This window comes from Betta splendens, chromosome 2, assembly GCF_900634795.4.
Source record: "Betta splendens chromosome 2, fBetSpl5.4, whole genome shotgun sequence".
Taxonomy (NCBI): domain Eukaryota; kingdom Metazoa; phylum Chordata; class Actinopteri; order Anabantiformes; family Osphronemidae; genus Betta; species Betta splendens.
In genome coordinates, this window is record NC_040882.2 from 22,203,522 (window position 1) to 22,223,153 (window position 19,632).

At 46.4% G+C, this 19,632-nt stretch overlaps 1 long non-coding RNA gene across 1 annotated transcript; it reads right to left on the reverse strand.

The window, feature by feature from the left end:
• Positions 1-1,297: 1,297 nt before the first annotated feature.
• LOC129603539 (uncharacterized) lies at positions 1,298-15,892 on the reverse strand. Its single transcript, XR_008693482.1, has 3 exons — positions 15,799-15,892; positions 15,564-15,627; positions 1,298-1,415 (listed from the first exon to the last, which is right to left on the reverse strand). It is a non-coding gene; the product is annotated as an uncharacterized LOC129603539 (long non-coding RNA).
• Between the last annotated feature and the right edge of the window lie 3,740 nt (positions 15,893-19,632).

The following is a 19,632-nucleotide window of genomic DNA, read 5'->3' on the forward strand; positions in this document are numbered from 1 at the left end:
CATTAGACTTCACAGGTGGACCTAATAAACTGGCTGGTGATATAAATATCATAATTTTTTTGGAATATATAGAATATGTCATATAATAATGTCATCACAACAGGTTAAAAACTCTTCCATTTTACTGAATGTTTGATACATTTTGAACTAAAACCCTGCTGAAAGAGGACAAAGAGTCTGGGAGTTAAATCCTGTGGATGACAACTCGTCTCCTTACTTCCCCAACTTTCTGGGAAACGTGCTTGTTCCCACATCCTACATGGGGCTGTCTAATATCATGGGAATAACGTATGCAAATTTCCGCTTGGTTTGTTGTTTCCTTTCAAGTCGTGCCAGTGAAAGTGCCACGTTCCTGACAGAACAAAAGCAAAATATGGGGCGTATCAAAGGCAGCGGAAACGTATGTAGTCAGGGCATCAATTTGCGAGTGACACGCGACGCGTGGTCACCAGAACTCATCCGACGTGACTGCGAAGACATTCTCCATCAAGCGGCTTTGACGCCGCGGCTGAGGGAGGGAGAAATCCGGCCTTATCTATGGGAACGTGCCAACGCAGCTCCGCTGTGATCAGGAGAAACAAAGACAATTGGAGACGTGAAAGAGAAGTGGAAATAAGCCTGCAGGTTTGCCGCTGATATTGATACAGCTGCTGCAGAGGAGCAGGGTCGCGCTAAACAAAAAAGAGGAGAGGCTAACGCCCAGAGATCAATGAGGAGCGTGTGTTTGTGTATGACTATGCACATGAAAAGGAGAGAGAGGGAGAGAGAGAGAGAGAGAGAGAGAGAGAGAAATGCAATCAGTGTGTGTCTGAGGTTCCTCCAGAGCGAGGATTTAGGTCATTTGAAAGAATACAGCTGAATCAGCAACACTGCCACCACCGCTGAACTTAATCTACTGAAAAGTCCTGCAGGCGGAGGCTGAGCGAGAAAGAGAGGAAAGGAGGAAGTGAACAAAGGAGCGAGGATGTCGCACATGGGAGGAGATGGAGAGGGAGAGAAGAGAAAAGGAGAGGAGAACAGCGAGCCGAACGAGGGGGGAGAGGGAGGGAGGGGGGAGGGGGGGAGATAAGGCGATAGATACGGCCGGGCTGGGGGGGAGAAGATGAAGAGAGATGGGGAGAGACAGAGGAGGCGAAAGGCAGTGGGTGAGAGATTTATCAGAGGAGACGGCAGGAGCGGGAGGGGAGATGGAAAGAGAAGAAAGTCCCAGAAGGAGATAGAGGGAGGTAGAGGGGGAGGAGGGGAAGATATATGGGCGCCAAACAAGAGGGAGATAGAGAGAGCTCACCCACTGTCTGCCGCCGCCGCCGCCGCCGCCGCCGCCCGCGCGTGGACTCGCCTCCCCATCAGATTCAAGACGTCCGGATGCCTCCCTCCGTGCGGCTCCAAGGGCCGCGCTGCCTGCACTGCTTCTCCTTCATTTAACAAACGCACAAACATTAATTGTGGTGAGTGGACTCGGAGGGGAGGGGCTGCAGCTCCTCCTGGTTAACAAGCCGGGAGTCTGTGGAGAAGCTGCAGCTGCACGGCGGCCGGTGGGTCGCGAGCGAGGACGAGCCGCGCGTCAGATTCACCAGCGAACGTTCAGCCGCTGAGTGAAATCCATCCCTCGTTTCAGTATTTAGAGCTGCGACTCCGCCGCCCGCTCGTGAATCTTGTTTCATTACGGTGAAATCAGTTTTCCATTATGTAATGTTTCTGCCCATCCCAGTCACAGCCTCCATTAGAAATGGGAATTTTACAAAAGCTCACACGTCTTATCATCCAACAGAAGCTGCTGATGCCGACTCACTGAACACACTGTATTACCGTCTAAAGGCTTCTGAGCTCGACTTGCTTTTCTAACCACTCACAGAAGGCCAATTATTTCTGTGTAACGAGGAAGGTTTTTTTTTTTTTTTTTTTAGTATTCTTACTTATGGTAATTCTGTAATGACTAATACATGAAGGGTTGGGTGCAGTGAGCAGAGCACAGGCTGGATGCATTTAAAGTCTCATGCCGTACACAGCTGTACTGTAGCCTTTTTGAGCATTTGACGCTACAAACTAAAAGCCGTGTAACAGAACAGGCACGGAGAGGCTTCCTGTCGTACCACTGGACCCGGTTCTCCTCCTAAGGGTCGGCGCTGGACCCTAGCGCAGCTGGGTTGCAGCAGGTCGCCCTCAGGAGCCACACGGACACAGGAGGGACATCTAGGTGTGGATCCAGAGATACGACGATGACCTTTGTTGTTTACATGCATGTTCCAGCTACAACCCTTCTATATGTAGCTTTGACTTCCTCTTCAGGAATCCAAACAGGAAATGCATCAACTTCACTGATAAAGTAAGTCAGCGTAACATGTAATAATTTGCAGTTTGTGGCTCACGAACCGCACTTTGTGAATTAAATTTCAGTGAAGTATTTGCGCGGCGGTGATATCTGCTGCTGCACCTACTACACCTGCGTGCAGGGAAAGCACATTTTAAAAGTAGTGCTGACTGGATTATTGGATTTGTAATCTGTTGGAGAAAGTCTCCAAAGCAGGTAATAAGCAAAAGCAGGATGCACTGCTAGATGCCTGAATAGTGGCAGACGTGACGGCGGCGCGGATCAGAGCCGGCTCATGTCTGCTCACCTGGAAAAGAAGCAGCCTGTGTTTTATATTGCTTGCATTCAATTAAACTGAGATCTGCCGTCTTCCGCCCGCGTCCCGGTTCCAGTCGGGCGCCACTAGATGGCAGGCACGGCCTGCGCCGCGGCCGGCGCCGGGCGCCGCCGTCCCCCGGCTGAGCCTAATGGCATGTGGCGGCTGGTGCCTGTGAGTAATGCCGCAGGAAAATGCATTCTATAACCTATTGTTCTTATTGGAAAAGAGGCGGAAGAGAGGAGAGGGACGCAAACAAAACAAACAAGAAAGAGGAGAGATGGAGGGAGGGAGGGGAGGACGAGTGACACCAGGCAAATGGTGTTGGTGAAGCTCGCCTGGCCCAGTCTTGTGACAGGAGGGTGGGGAGGGTTACGGAGAGACGCAGAGGCAGAAAATTGTCCTCTGATGTCGTTAGCTGTATTTAACACTGGTGCACACGGCGACAGAAACGAGCGGAGCCTCGCGCTGAGCGGATGCTGCAGATGCTGCAGAACGTGCGGCCCGTTCAGGCGCTCGCCGCTTTAACGAGCGCGATAATACGGCTGATTGACTTCCCCGTCGCTCCGGCGAACGGCTCCGGCAGAACCACCTCCTCCCTCTGAACTCACCTTCAGATGCTGAGCAGCACACTTTTACACCACCTCCCCCCTTGAACTCTCCAAAATACAAGGAAAGTCTCTGGTGAAGCTAATGGGCTGCAATTAACCGGAGCTAATGACAGAGAGACCTGGACCAGTTTAACAAATATTACGGACCTTAAAAACTACAAATGAGCATGTTGCGTTGGGTGCAGAAGTAAATAAAGCAGCGTTTGCAGTAATTAGCCTCGCGCTGATGAGTTCTTTCCATCACACTGCACTGGACCGAGGCCTGCGCAGAGCCAGCGGATCAATGGGCCTGAAGGCTGCGCCTGCTGTAAAAGGCTCCGACTGCAGACTGGAGCGCAGTTTATAACCATGTCTGTGTCTGAAGCAACATTCAGCATATCTGTTACTATCTCTAACACATAGAATATATTCATTTGATTCACTTTTAGATGAAATGATCCATGGATGTATAGCGCGATAAGGTAAGTTTTGATCTCACTCACATTTACAACTCAAACATACGCAGCCATCACCCTGACACCCGCCCACACGCGTGCTCTGTAACATGTCAGCTCCGCAGGAGAACAGAAAAAGAAGACTACTTATTTGTCTTTCTCCAAATCTACCTAATGCCCCCTCTGTGCCGCTCTTACACAACCTCCTCACTCGCTTTATTCCCTAATGTTGGAAGAGATGAAAAGCAAAACACTTTTGTTGCTGCTAAAAAAAAAAGAAAGAGGAGAGGAAGCAAAAGGAGGGCGGGGGTTCAGCTGGTGGTATTACTCATGTGTGAGGCTTGATTTTCAGATCGTTATATCCTTCCCAGAAGCTCCTGAATGCAGCCTGTGCAGCACGGGCGAAGGCAGGAAGCCGATTTGCCGGCGCTCGCTCCTCCGCGTCTCCCCACTGCTGCCCGAATGGGGGTTCGCCATTGAAGTGCTCGTGACCTTTGCGGGAGAGGGGCAGGGGTTTGGCCGGGCTGTTCGGTCAAATTGGGCACACAACGGGCCCGGGCCCAGCGACGGCCCATTTATTGAGCGGCCCCTGCGTGTGAGGCAGAGCTGCGGAGCCCACGCTGCTGCCGGAGCACTATGAGTAGTCAGCTATTTATATTCACACTTTGCTTTTTTGGGCCGATATTGTCTTATACATAATAGATGCTCAGCATTATATATCCTTTCAGGTATTCAAGAGGCAGAGAAACTGCATCTCTGGTCGGCTTTATTGTTTCAACCTAAGGTTTTCTGCGCAGTAAAACCATCAGGGACGAAAACCTTCACCAAATTGTGAGATCAAATTGAATGCGATACACGACATTTATTCCTTTTAGACACGATGACCGTTCAGTGCTTTAAACCATGTGGAGCGACTGTATGAGAGTTGTTTCAAAGGTGCAGCGATCACATTGTGACCTCCAGAAGTAGCAGACAAAGGTCCAACGCACGTCGTTCACGCGCTGTCGCCTTTCGAACGTGCAGCGGTTGATGGAACGAGCTGCACTGTCATTGGTCGTTTCACAGACAAATCAGCTGCAGTAAAACGGCCCATTGATAAGTTATTGGTCCTATCATTTTTATTGGTCTAATTATTATTATTGACATGTGTTGGGATGGTTGCCTCCGGTTGGGTCAAGCCTGAGTCCACAGATGGATTCCACACTCGCAGACACACAAAAATGCAGGTATTACATCAAATGCACAGTTTATTCTTTGCTTCTCCCTCTGAGGATTTCAGATTTTGCAAATGGTTTCTCAAGGTACGTATATGTGCATAATCCCTTTGTCAAACTCCTTTTCTCAATTTGTCCTATATTCATGAGACCTGTCATCCTGAAATCCACTCAGAGTAGTTGCTTGTTAAAGATAATCAGACAAACCTGACAAATGAAGAAGTAATCAACCCTCTGTGCATCTGTCTGCCCTCTCTTCTTTTTACTACCGCAGTCTCTGTTTGTTGCAGGTCTGTGTGTCACCCGTGTTTGATGTGATGATGTTTGTGTAGATAAAAACGCGTGTTTATATGTCAAAGCTGCAGCCGTGTTTGCCTTGACTTTCCAGGTCATTTCGTGACGTGAGCGCTATGATTTAAAGAAGCTGTGTCTTATTCCTCGGTAAGAATCAAGCAAACATAATGGATCCTTTATCGGCAGCAGCAGCAGCAAAGGTCACGAGGGCATGAGAAGAAATTAGAATAAGTATAAGTAAAGTGTTGACAAGAAGAAGCAGAACGCTAAGGAGGAGAGTTTACAGCAAAGTGGAAAGAGCACGTCTCAGTGCCGTCAGTGCAGCCTGACACACGGAAATTCCTTAGGTCAACTTTTGCTTTGATTTCCACATTTGCAGTGACATAGTTTTGATGGTCATGTACAGTATTTTCACCCTGTGCTGCAGTCATTTCTTTTCCAATGTTGAAAAAATACTCATATCTATGATGTGATTAAAAAAAAGATGTTCTGATCTGTGAAGAAAAAGGAAGAAATTTGGAAATCACTTTGTTGTTGCTGTACCTTCCTCTCTTTGTATCCAGTCAATTTATGCCCCTGCCATGTGACACTTCGTAACATTAAATGTGCGAAGAACCAAGACACAACAACTGACAAAGACTTGCAATCCTCAAGGCTGCGAGGGACAACACGAAAACTCTGAACTCTGAATCCATCATAAATCCATATAAATGGGCTCAGTAGGACGTGAAGGGGAAGCTAACGAGCTCGCTGGAGAGGTTATTGCAGAAGCAGGAGGAAATGATATAGTATGAATGGTTTGAATGGTTCTCATGACAATGCCAGCGTTCTTCGTGCTACTGGGTAAAGTGGTGCGTTTCATGACCACATTCGTTGGCACTTATGCACGAAGGTCCAGCGGATTGAACGCGTGCCCCCGTCTTCTTTCTGCATCGCGACTCTGACTAACTGACTAGTGATGAAGGCGATGATCCAGCTTTCACCTGGTGAGTGTAACGTTCGGAGGTGAACCGCGCCGTTTCTTCTATGGTGATGGCGTGTTATTAATGGTACTGGCGTTTCTAATCACCACATTAGCTACTGTGGCACCGTAACCGTTGAATAAATGAAGCATCATGCCTGGTTCTAATGAACGCACGCACACACGGAGGAGCATGTGTTATGCGAAGTGACAGTGACTTTAACAGCCTCTTTAAATGTCTTTATTATTTTAAAGCCCTTTATGAGTTGCCCGTGGCGCGGCCGACTCTGAGATCCTGCCTGAATCACGGCAACACAAGCTGCTGCTTGGTTTATGTCCCCCTCCCCCCAGTCCTTCGCCACTGTCAGGTTGCAGTGTGAATATGGATGAAGAGTTAAAGGATAATTTCATTTTATTACAACGTCGATGGCTTCTCCAGAGATTCCATAAAGTTGGAAGCCTGCAATGGACTAATAAAATAATAATCACAGACAAAGTAGCAGTGGAAGATATATATATCCTGACATTTATTCCACTGAGGGCCATAGTCGTGATGGCTTGTCCAGGTTGGACTGTGTTTCATTAGCTTCAATAACTTAAAGCAATCTAGCATTGAAAAACAGGACGCCCCGGTTTGGTTATCTTGAAAGAAACCAGCAGGTTGTTGTCATCCTAACGCGTCCATCTTCAGCCTGTTTCAACCGCCGCTGTGCACTATGTCTACTCATCTCTGCCCTTCAGTTATTACAGACATGTCTCACTGTGACCCCCGACACTCTCCTGGACTCAGCTCCTCGGCTGAGCCACGACCTTTCAACCTATCAACGTCTGGCGCTTATGAGAGATGGAGTTCATTACGGGCCAATAAAACTGTAATTATATAGGCTCCTCTCTCTTCTCTACCTGTGGCTCATACGCAGGCCCTTATGCATGCATCACGCATGTTGTCCTGGTACTGTAAATGCGTGTATGATTTTCTTATGATTCTATAAGAAAAGAAGTGATGCACGTGTTCATTGTCTAAATGCACATTAGCAGTACAACACAGGTTCGACCTATAGGAAACCACAAAGTTCATGCACACGCACGCCATCGCCATCATCAACACCTACACGACTGCAACAGGCCTGAGGCACATTTCCACCACTGCATTATCCCACAGCTCACTGGGGTTGTGGGAAAACGTGCTTTAAAGACCTTTAAGTCATCAGTCACAGGGACTCGCAGCCAATCAATAGCCATCCACCACGGAAAAGATCGAAGAAAGCAGAGGGGGAGAGAAAATATGGAGGCTCTGCATTAGTAAACACAGGTAGTTTAACCTTTGTTTGACCTTCCTATCAATGTCTTTGTCCATGTTTACTCTCATGCCCCTGGTTATTTTTTGAATTCTGCTCGAAAACACGCACTAACATTATAGCGGTAATAGGTCTTATTATAATAATGATAGGCCACTCAATAAAAGATGCTGAGTTCACGCTGGAAAATGCATGAAATACATTCGGTTACAATAATAGTACTGGCATGAACTGATCCTAGAAGAACAAACCTTTTCTCCTGTTGCGGTAAAACATGTAAAGGTCAGTAAAACGCGAGGACATTCCTTATCCTGTTAGACTTTCCATTAGAAAACTCCTAAATGGCACGATAAATTCACGTCTGAAGACACAGAAGAAGATTACCTCCATCGTGTCACTAGCAAGTGGAGAGAAATCTCCCAGACACATCCATGCACTTATCAGCTTTAAAATGACACAATGCTGGTACCAGGGGGACTTAAATATTAATTCCCAGCCTGATGAATATAAAAATAAATCCTTCTGCTAATCGTGCCGGGAGATGCTCGCAGGCGGTAAAAAGGTTTTGTGTAAATTACTAAAAGATTAGTTCCTTCACTGGTTTATCTACAGGTCCAAACCACAGAGGTGCATTCCTCCAGCACCTAGAATTCCTCCCCAACTTCCAGTTAGAAATTCACGGATTTACCGCGCGTGCTCGTACTGTACGTGTCCCGGCGGCTCCTTTGAAATCCTGCGATTGTCTCTGGCGAAACAAGATAGTGGTGGCGCTTTGAAGGTGTAAAGCTGTGACAGGATGGTATTACCTGTGCGAGAGGAAGTTTTGGCCAGTTGGACGTTTGTCACGTGTGACGACAAAGACGTGGCACCGTCACGGGATTAGAGCGAATTAGCTCCGAGGTGGGTGCCAGTCAAAACACAGCAAGTCGCATTTACTGATGTATTTTAGGCAATAAACATTTAAAGCGCTGTCACACGGCTGCAACCCGTAAACACCGATTATTGGCCTATTTAGTGGATATTTAGCTTTGAACAGGATGATAAAAAAAGGCATTTTCATGTATCACACATACACAGCGAAAACGCTAAAGCACCTTAGCAGATTAGTGCTTAAGGCCTCCCTTGGATATGATAATATACTCAGGGAACATTGAACAATGTGCTTAATAATGAAATAGCCTATTTGCCTAGATGAGAGAGTTATAATATCCTAATAAAGCACAGAATTCCTATCGTCCTCCACCGCTGATCAGCATCGACACCGTTACGGCTAAAAGACGCAAAATCCTCCCCTTTTAAGTGAAGATTCGCTCCATGTCGCACGTTAAAGTTTATGAATACTCTAGCATTTTTACGTTCACGTTTGTGTACAACACAGCCGTCCTTGTGGTTTGAGACAAAAGAAAGGTAGAACATTTATTGCTGCTTTCGTGCATCACTCACGGACGATCAATTAAAAAGCTTATTGATCTGTTAGGGAGGCGGAGGAGTCAAAGCAGCAGAGACGGGAGAGATGCTTCACCATAAAAAACAAACAAAAAAATCCCTTCCCAATCCCACCTCATCCACATTAAACACACACTTGGAATTAATAGAAGATCCACTTGCATCAACGAGGAGCCATTACAGCCATGCAAATGCTTAATGGTGTGTGTTGCTGCGCTGGTGTATGACACTCGAGCGCAGAGGACGGTGATGTGGTCAGCCACCAGAGGAAATAAGGTCCCTTTAACGGCCTCTTCGTCTTTTTCCTCCATAAAATCGAGCAAGTGCTGTATATCCTCACACATGCAGAGTCTTGCCCATTGTCGTATATATAATATAGTGATTTGTGCACACGCATGGATGGCTTCCACGTCCTGTACGCATAGATGCTTTCAGATACACATAAGGAGCTTAGGCCTACACACCTTTCCACCTCTCGATGCTTCCATTTCCTCTTTTGTCGTCTTTCCAACCCTCTCAAGCAGAAACAGAAACTAACACAGTTATACACACTCGCACACACCCCTGGAGCTTAATTTGCAATAGAAGACTGCTTCATTTGAATGTCTTTGATGTAGTGTGGCTTTGCTCAAATGAAGTATCTGATCCCAATCCCCTGGAAAGGCCCGCGTGGGCATGCCTGCGCAACCAACCACTGCCAGCATCCTCTCATCCTGTACCACCAGCCCCTTTCCTTTGTGTGCCTCACCTACACTTCACACGCCGCCCTTCTCCATACACATCACCCGTCCGCTTGTTTTCACTTTTAATCACGCTTACGTGCCTCATTATGTGGGTAATTTATGGAGATGGGGTCTTGGGCTCAGTCCCCCGATGGCCTCCCGGCCTTGACATATTGCTGCTCCACAGTGTGTGGGCTTCAGGAGGATAACAAAAGAAGGTTGACATTGTTGAGAAGCAGCGCAAAAAAGAGCAGTGGGACCGTGTCATTAGTGAACCAGCCTGGAAGTGACAGGTTTAAAGTTGGACACCAGCTGAGTGCCAGATTTGTGTCCAGTTGTCCTTAAGGCATCAGGCACATTGTTTAAAGGACAGGTAGAAGAATGTGTTTAGTTCATCTCTTCATACAGTAGGTTGTTGCTCACCTTGTTTTGGACACTGTAATGTTGTATTTCACAAAAGTACAGTCTCAAATTGGGCACGTGGCTCGACTGCGAGGTGATCAGCTCACAAGTTTGTTTATCTGATGTGTTTTCCACCTTCACTAGGCACAATGCGTTTCCTGGTATTTAGTAGGAGCTTTAAGGGGGCACGCATTGCTAAAGTGGTACCAAATGTGAACAAACGCACACACTTATCGAGTCTCTGATCATCTCGCGTCGTATTGGGGCTAATCCTATAAGCACAGGGCGACCCGGTGGACTCCACCACGCAGAACCTCGCTGAAGCGCTTGAGTCAGAGCACAATGTTTTGAACGTGTGCAAACAAGTTGGCAGTCTATGACCCCAGAAGTACTAATTATGATGATGAGGCGTATTAAAAGGCATGTGTTGCCCAGAGTTAGGGCTCTGGCTGTGAAATCATCTGTCACCCTGGTGGAAATGAATTAGTGCAAGCTAACTTACCTTGGCAGGGTTGTGATGACCAAAAACACAAATTACAAACAAATAAAGTCAAAACCCTCCCCAAACTTTATGCTAATGTTAGCTTAGCGTGCAATCAGTTCAATCATCTATTATCACAAGTCGTGACATTTTGTTGTACTGTATACTGTACATGTATGGTGCCATTGCTTTAATAAAATACCATAAAGGTAGCATATATTTGAAGAAGGCACGAACCGGCCACGCTATCTGAAAAAAGAGACACTCGGACTCCTTCCATCTGGAGCCGTAATCAAAGCTAGAAATCGCAGTCTCCCTGTGTGATTCCCGCCTCAACTGTCATCTGTAAATGAGAAAATCTCACCTCAGCTTTGCACTCGCCGCACAAACCCTCCTGACCTTCAAGGGCGAACGCGAGGCGCCAGCTCTGAAGTGATCATTCGGTGGGTTTACATTTGAAGTGCGAATGTCTAAAAGGGGGGAAACGAGGGTCTGCGTCTAGTGAGCCTGAAAGGATGCAAAGTGTCTTATCATAAACAGTCCTTCTGTGCCGTTATTATTCCTTAGAGCCACTGATATTGGAGCTGACTTTTGACTGGAAATCTAACATGAGCTACAGTAACATGGATCTAACATATCTCTTCTCCTTAGAGTGTAGAACGTGTTAAATCTCTGTGTAGGATGCCAGATCTATTTTAAACCACTGACTGCAAACAGTCCTGTCACCATAGCAGCCGGTTTGATCCACTGCAGTTGGTTTCTGTGTCTATTTGCATACTTGATGGAGAAGACCATCTTGTGGCCCTTGTTCGTCAGAGGCTGAGACTTCCAGAGTTTAGTTTTGATGTTGTCTAGGCTTAGTTTGCTTGTTTACTTCTGAGGACAGACGGGAGGCTGATAAAGTGGCAGCGGAGTCGTGGCCGCTGGCCCTCTTTGATGAGGGGAGAGGTGCGTTTGACTAATTAGCCCGTTGGTCAGACTGCTTGTTTTTCCAGCGCCACATTTCTTACGTCTCCTCTCTCACTCTGGTTATTCTTCTGCCCGGTTTCTGGGTGCACGCGCTCAGCCATGACATGTGGGGCTGATATTTGCATTTGAATTAGCACTCTGAATCGCTATGTATTGATTACCTGCAATTACCTTTTTTTTTCCTTTCTAGTTTTACCATTTGTAAAAAGGGTACGTTTTACTCCCTTCAAGGTCTCATTTCTCATTCTTACCATTTTCTCCGTCTCTGCTTAGTTAGCCTTCTTGCACTTGTGGAGATTCTGTGCCTTTTTAACTGAAGTTCACCTTGACCACTGAGCTAGGAGGAAGGTGAGAAATGCACAAAAGATAGTCTGACATGAAATCCATAATCTGCAAAGTGGCTCAAGTAACTTATATGTGCATCAATCACTTGGTGGCAGTTGCATTAGTCTGTAGCACTAAAAGAGAATCTAAAAACATTTATTTAAGAGTAGTGCAATCACTGTACGTACATTTATGTTTAAACTATTACAGGAGTATTGTGATTCGATATTTAAGCCACTTACTCGACATATAAAGTAGCTAAAATACCTGATAGCCGTCGATCCAACCGGAGCCAAAGTGGAGTAAAACTAGTCAGACCTTCACAGACAAAAACACATCAACTTGGTGTCTAAACCTCATTGATGTTTCTTTGATGACTTTTAATGTATTAGCACAACTGTTCTTTATATTCTTTTACAGGTGTGAAATGAAAGTTGCTTTAGCACTAGTTGATAGTACAGGTAGATGAGTTGCGGCTTGTGCTTGTACAGGGTTCTATACGTGGTAGTTTGACATTGAGCCCCCCTCGCCGTTTCCTACATGTCTATTATTATTCTCCTGATTGAAATGGCTGCTGTGTTCTCTGGGCATACAAACCCATCCTGGCTATTTTCAGTAGTTGGGCTCCATCTAGTCTCTTGATGAAGAGCTTTGTGTGGACCACCTGCGCTCCAGGGTCTGGACGACCACAACTCTGATTGCAAGGTAGATGAAGCACGCTCACAGCCAGGGAAGCGGCACCCTGCTGGGGCTAAGTGGCACTTTAACACGCTACACATCCCGTGGATCTGGCTGCCCACCCAGACTGTGGGCACAGCCATGATTCAAAAGATTGGCTCCTTGAAGGATTCAGAGAAGCAAACAAACCAGAGAGACGAAAGCACAGGGTGGTTAACAGGAAAGTGATTAAATGTTTCTAATGGGGAAGAATCCAGACAGATTTTTCTTCTCTGTCTTTTGAAGTGTTGGGCTTTGAAACGCTGTGATTAGGCCTAATTTCTGACCAAAGCGATGCAGGGGACGCTTGTCATGTGTGTTTACGTGTGTTGGGACAGATGGTGTCTGTGGGGGTGGTGAGTGATAAAGCGTGGAGCAACCCAGTAATGATAGTATTAGCTGGGAGAGCTGCAGGTGGCTCATCATGATGTTTGCCCGCTAAACTGCTGACTTATGGCCCCGGGTTAAAAGAAACAATAGTTATCTACTGGTGAGTGGGCGGAACTATTGTCATCTCTGTCTCTCTCTCCCTCTCTCTGTACCTCACCGTCTCTCCACTTCTTTTCTTTCGCTCTATTTTGAAACTCCAAAGAACCAAAAGTGCAGCTCTGCTCATTTGTTTTGGTGACATGTTGCTCCACTGCGTATTGATTTTACATAAAAAGTGGACTTTCCATTGACCCGAGGGCGAGTAAATGATGACAGAAAAGTTAAAATAGCCGGCTTAATAGAATGAAAAAGCAGCTTATTGGAATGCTCGCATTTGTACAGTACGTCCATCCTTGGACTAAATCTGTAATTGTGGTTGAGCCAAATGTGAAAATTAAACAACAGACAAAAACTGGATAAAAAGCTCAAACAGCATTCATTAGTGAGTGATGCTTTATGAGCATGAATATAATTGGACCCGGCAGTAATGTATGCATGCCAGGTGAACGCATGATTGATAATGTCTAGGTGAAAATGTCCAGTTTGGCCCTCTCCGAACTGCTTCTCACCTCAGCGGTGAGACTGATCTGCAGTCTGAAGTCAGCACCTTCTCTGAGTTCATGGCTTCAGTCAGGAGCAATTTGCTGGAGTTTAAGTATCCCAGGGTCTTGTTCACAAATGAAGGTCAAATGAAGCGAGGAACTGGCAGATTCAGGTAGTGGCAGCGCTAATGTGGGCTTTACTGGAGCGTGCTGAAGAGGAGGGAGTTGGTCTATTTGTCCCAACTCTTACTCACGAGTTCACTGGGTAGTGGCTAAAAATGGAAGTAAAATATTTTTCTTGCATAAGGTGGATGAACATGACTTCCTGCTTAGAGGAAAAAATCTGTGAATCCAGAGGGAACTGCGGCGCGACCATCCAGGCCTGTTGATTTGCTAGTAGACCCGCAACCTCAGTATCTGACATGAGAAACACACACATTTTACAGGGGAATGATGTCTGTCTTTTCAGGAAGTTAACCGATACAGCAAGTTGAGGAAGTAATCAGAGCGGTACAGAACCGTATGACTGCCCGCTGCTCCTGTTAATAGGTTGTGGGTCTCTGACCTGACCGATAAAGATCATTCTGTATGAATTTCAACAACGACCATGGCAAGGCCAGCACAGGACCTTATCGTCAGTGTGGGAGGCATAGGAAGCAAATCAAAGGTTCAGGAAATTCTGATTCTACTATAGAAGATAGTAAGAAACCTTCAGGTGGCAAATATTACTTTACAGAATAAGCAAATTACATTGCAGCTCATGTGTTTGTTTGCTTTATAGGATAAGGAAGCCATCTGGTCTAAACTTCATATGAAAAGACCTGTTATTTAGAAGTTCATGATCTTAGGCCTTGGCATTTATTCTAGTCCTTGAATCGTGTGCTGAAAGAAGTCAAAAGTCATCTGAGCGTTGCACAGCGGTTGCAGAAGAATCCTCAAAGTTCAACTCTGTTTCTTGCCAACACTGTGAACTTGTGTCAGCTTTAAGACATTCGGGCAGCGGCGCATCTGTAGTACACGCGGGCTTGTTAGCGTCAAGGCGGGATCAAAAGCGTACGAGAGTCATGCGGTAAGCAAAGCCAACACATCAATAATCTCTCTCTATCTACATTCCCGCGTTTTCACTCCTCATTTGCTCGTCGTTGTTTGAGGAATCCTCCGCCTGTCATTTCACAAACCGGCGTCGGGTTTCCTCAAAAGACAGCGCTCTCCGAATGCAATGTGACGGCGGCTCACAGGATGATAATTACCGTCGCTGACCGCGGCCGCGCCGACACGCCTGTTGGCCTCGCAGGTGTGCGCATTCATCGCGTTCACCGCTGAATGGAAACGAAGCTGCCCCGAAGCCTTCACACTGCAGCCGACGGCGCCGGGTGTAGCGTGCAAATGATCTGGTTTGTGTCGGCAATTTGCCGGAGAGTATATGAGTGGGAGTGGATTAAAGAAACGTCCAGCCAGTATTACGAGGCAGCGAGACGGGAGACAGACCGGATGGGCCTGTGCATGAAAACACATGCCGGAGACTGTAGATGCCGCTTGATACATTTACATAACCTAGGCCGATAAAAGATACAGCAGTGAGGTAGAATGGGGGCAAATGGGAGACGAGCCGGAAGATTAAGTAATTATCCTTTCAAGCCTAATTTGAGGTGCTGTTTGAAATTAACCTATGCAAATGAAGTGGCTAAATCACATAGAGGACCACAGTGACTCACTCTGTACGGGAGCAAGATTGGTTTTTACAGCCTGTCGCAATAATATGGAACGCGGAGGCTGAGCTCTGGCGGACGCGCGTGTCATTTGTTGAGGTGAAGATGAAAATGCGGTGACAGCGATTTTGCTGTTTCCCTCCTCACCATATGAAGATGGTAGTAAAACCCAGAGAGCAAATTAACAAGCATTTAAAATGAAAATGTTACGACCAACCCCCGACTGACCCCCTCACTGTATCTGCAGGAACTATATTAGTAACTTTAAGCTGGGTTTGTTTACACCCTGCTCCTAAAGCAGACATTCAATGAGTATCCCGTGTGCATCAAATGCTAACAGAAGAAAGAGGCTGATATATTTGAATAACAACTATCGTACTGACCTGCAACACCTGGGGTTTCAATAATCTTTAGGTTGCATTTTTCAATGGTTTTCCATTTTTGTAACTGAAATAAGCAGAATGAAAATGAAATTTATAAATAAGCTACACATTTCTCGCTACACTTAATAGTTAGCTTAAAACTGCTAATCCAGATAACACGCACACATTACTGTATTTCATAATTAGGTAACAGTTCTAATATTCTTCTAACGCTCACAAACATGTTCGTACTTACACAGACTAACATTCTCCAAGTCACAAACGTTTAGGGCACTGAATACGGACTACTTTACTTCTTTCCAGTACGAAAGCTAGCTAGGTTCACAAACACAGAAAATACGTCAAAGATTTACTATTAGACAGAGCGGCGTGAGCGCACACTCGAACTACTTTCCCGAAGATCGAAAACCAGAGCTCTCACTCCGACAGGGTTTCAGAAGCAACACCTTCAGCTCAATCACTCAGTATCGTAAATTCTGCTTAATGCAGTGGAAATTGGCATTCACGTCAGATCCATAAGTGTAAAGTCAGTTCCTGCGCTTGACTAGCCCTATTCACAGAGGTTGTACAATAGTCACGCAAAGGCAAAGAACCGTGTGGTATCATCACGCAGCAGCCACACAAACACCTCAGACCGCCTTCAGCTGCATCCCAGCACGATCCTGACGCTGGCACGGGCCCATGGCTGTGACCTTCCGTAACCAGCGAACAGCGCCGGGTCCCCACAGGCGCCGCGCGAGCACAAGAAAAGAGGAAGTGAGGCGCACGTGTCTAACTGCCGGAGATGAAATTAAAGGCGGTGATTTCCCCGTCGACTGCTCGCTCTAAGCAGCTGCTTGCTTCTCTTTATCGTGAACATGTCCTTATTTATTCTATGAAATAGTTTTTTCCTTTTTAACCACGCGTGCAGCCACCTATCAGCTCTTCCCCATGCTTCCAGAATTTCTGTGCGCCGCTTTGTCGATCAAAACCACATTACTGTAAGTTTACTCATCAAGAGCGACACAAAGAACACTGGAAACAGTTTTGACATTTACACTGGGACTTATTTTATCACCTGATATCCAGTTGTAATAGACAGCACAAATCAATCGACATTTAAAGCCTTATTACTGTATCAGTCAGTGCTCTCGTCTAAGTAGGTGGACATTATGAAGAGCTTGCTTGGAATCATCTTGTGATCTAAATGCAAATTTATGAAGGGTGTGAAAGCACTGAGGAAGTTATTACCTACATGGCTGGCTTTGATGAACAGCTCACGGTGTTCGAGGCAAATACCAAAGTGGAGGATCGCATCCATGTGATTAAGGTGATTAATTACTCCATTTTTTTTTTTACACCTCCTTCAGCTTCAAGTAATCACTGGAGGTGTGTGCGAAGAGCGTGCGGCGACTTATTTGACAGTGTTGTGCGTTCGGGTCTGATGGCTGGCGCCGGCACCGGGGGCCCACGTGTAATCAGTACAAATGTAGTGAAGTCAAAGCGGTGCGATGAGGTGAAGCAGGGGCTGCGTGCGTCACGCCAGTCTCCAGTTTGCAGGATCAGGCCACCTGAACGCAGGTGAAAAAACCTCATCAAAAGGGAGCGTTTGAAGCCGCGACATCTCAGGAACATCAGCGATGATCAGGAAATGTGTGGCCGCGCCGCTTTATTGATGCCTCGCCAAAAATGTTTGAACCCATCCTCGTTTGTGTAAAAACCCTCCCATTGGTGGCAGCGCTCTGCAATGACTCCCAAGGACATTTCCAGAGACGGCCCAAAACATATGCCGATGTGACATCACTCGGTGACAAACCCACTTAAAGATAAACTCTTAAAAACACGCTTTGAGAAATAAAAGTCACCTTTAGAGAGGGGGAAATACTGAGCGACTAAAATGAAAGCAATTTTTCTCCTTTTGAAATGTAAATGTGCAGCGATTTGCTGAATACCTTTGAAGGAATCATATTATTAAGAATCAGATGTCGCTATGCAGCCACCATTGATATGAAGTTCATAACCTTAAATGAAATATATTTCTTCTTCTTGCAATTTCTTCACCCTTTTCACTCCTGCCTGAGTGGAGAGCGGGCTTTGTGCGGGAAAGGTCATGTGGCTTTCACGGCGCTCGCACTCACCTGCTGACTGACGAATGTCATCACTTTGCTTTAAGCCGCGCTTCTTAAACTAATGGTTCTCTTACACGTCCGGGCGCCGCATGCAAGCATGCAAAGCGATACGCCGTGACACTGAATGCTCCACATTCACTCGTCGTTTCGCAGAAGTCGATGATACGATGGAGGTTTTGGAGCTCGGTGCAGCGCTGTGGGCTTTTAGCTGGGAGTTTTCACAGCTTCCCAGATTCAGAGTCACACCAGCCTTTGTTCTCCCTGTTTCATGTTCACATACAGTATACTGTATATAAATATATTTTTGTTGCATATTGTAAAAACTAATTTTAATTCCACTTCGCAGTCGTGATAAAATTCCCTCAGCGAAGTTGCGTTTGTCTTAAAAACTAAGACCGATTCCATTGAGATGAAACTGAAGCAGATTAGATGACTTATTCCGCTTGTTCTCGGCACAAAAGGGTTTGAAAAGGTAGTAATCTGAGGCTCAGGGGTGCTCCAGAGTCACCTTCCTCTGGTCTGATGAACGATATCACAGCGGGTGTTTGTTCTTGGCGGTTCCTCCACAGAAGCAGCTGCGAGCTCGCGTCATGAAAGGCAGATGTGACTGCGCTTTGTGGCTCATCGGCCTTGGGATTCGCGTTTCAGGCGACTCGTTGAAGTTGGCGTCAGGCGCGAGGCGGCTGCGGATGTGTCATGTTTACGTCGGAGGCCATGACTTGGCCTGAACTGGAACCAGTTCCATCCTGGCATCACGAGTCCAGGTTCTGAGTTCAGCACTAACACTTGATCCGGTCACGGTTCACACTGTTTTTTTGCTGCTCTGAGTCGTTAAAAGACAATTACTACAGTATTTGAGTTTCTGAAATATGAATCATACATTATGAAATAGCTTGCAATAGTCCTTGCAGATAATGATTCACTACTTTTACATTTAGTGGAGGTCTTAATGTCCTGACTTACAGGTCTTCTTATTTATAAAACATCCAGTTCTCATCTCCACCAGCTCCGTTCAGAGCCTATGAATAGTAAATCACGGCTCCTTACAGTAAATCCCAGTTTAACTTCCACGAGTATAGATCCTGTCCTTGGAGTCATGTGACACCCGTCTACAGCGCCGCTCCCAGCGCTCGCTGGCGCTCGCTGCCTTCAGTCCGTTCCGTTTTGCTCATCTGCAGTAGAGGTGTGAACGGCAGCGTGAGCCGCGGCCCGCTGAGCGCTGGCAGTCGATGATCCACCGCCTCCTGCCGCCTCCGACGGCTGTTCCTCCTCCTCCACTCTCTCCAACTTTTCATCACTCGCGCCCTCGCCTACAAAACTGTAAACAATCAAGTGGAAGGCGAATGGGCACGGCTACTTACTGGAGGAGTCGCTTTCTTGCTAACGTCAGACGTAGGAGCTTAACTTGTGAGAGGCACCTCGCTCGTCTGAGGTATTAGGAACATTCATGAAGTTTGTTCTCGCGGCCGCCCCAGTGCCAGGCGATGAAATAAAAGCATTTCAACTCGTAAAAATAAAACACGGGCTTTATACCTGCAATTGAACATCAAGCTGAAAGGTATAAGGGAGCGTCTGCTCGCCTTTATCACTAATGGGCCCCAAACTGCAGCGCTTAGACTGAATATGAATGCACCTCGGGTGAATTATTAATGTTGTGGTGCGCTTCGTATTCTGCCTGGCACTTCCAGGGGTGATCCACCTCCCACGCGGATTGGAAGCTGTCACCTGTAATTGGAGAAATCACGACAGCACGGAGTTAAGTGCTCCACAGTCCCCGGGTGAAGAATCTGACGCTGCTCACTGCAGCACCAAGAGGTGGGAACATTTTCCTTTATGGCTTTTTTATGCAGCTTTTTTTTTCTCACCATATCTTTTCTAATATTTTTTCTCTTTCGCTACATCCACCTCCGGTATTTACCACTTTTAAAGTTTGTTTTACTCGGCCTGCTTTAAATGTCACA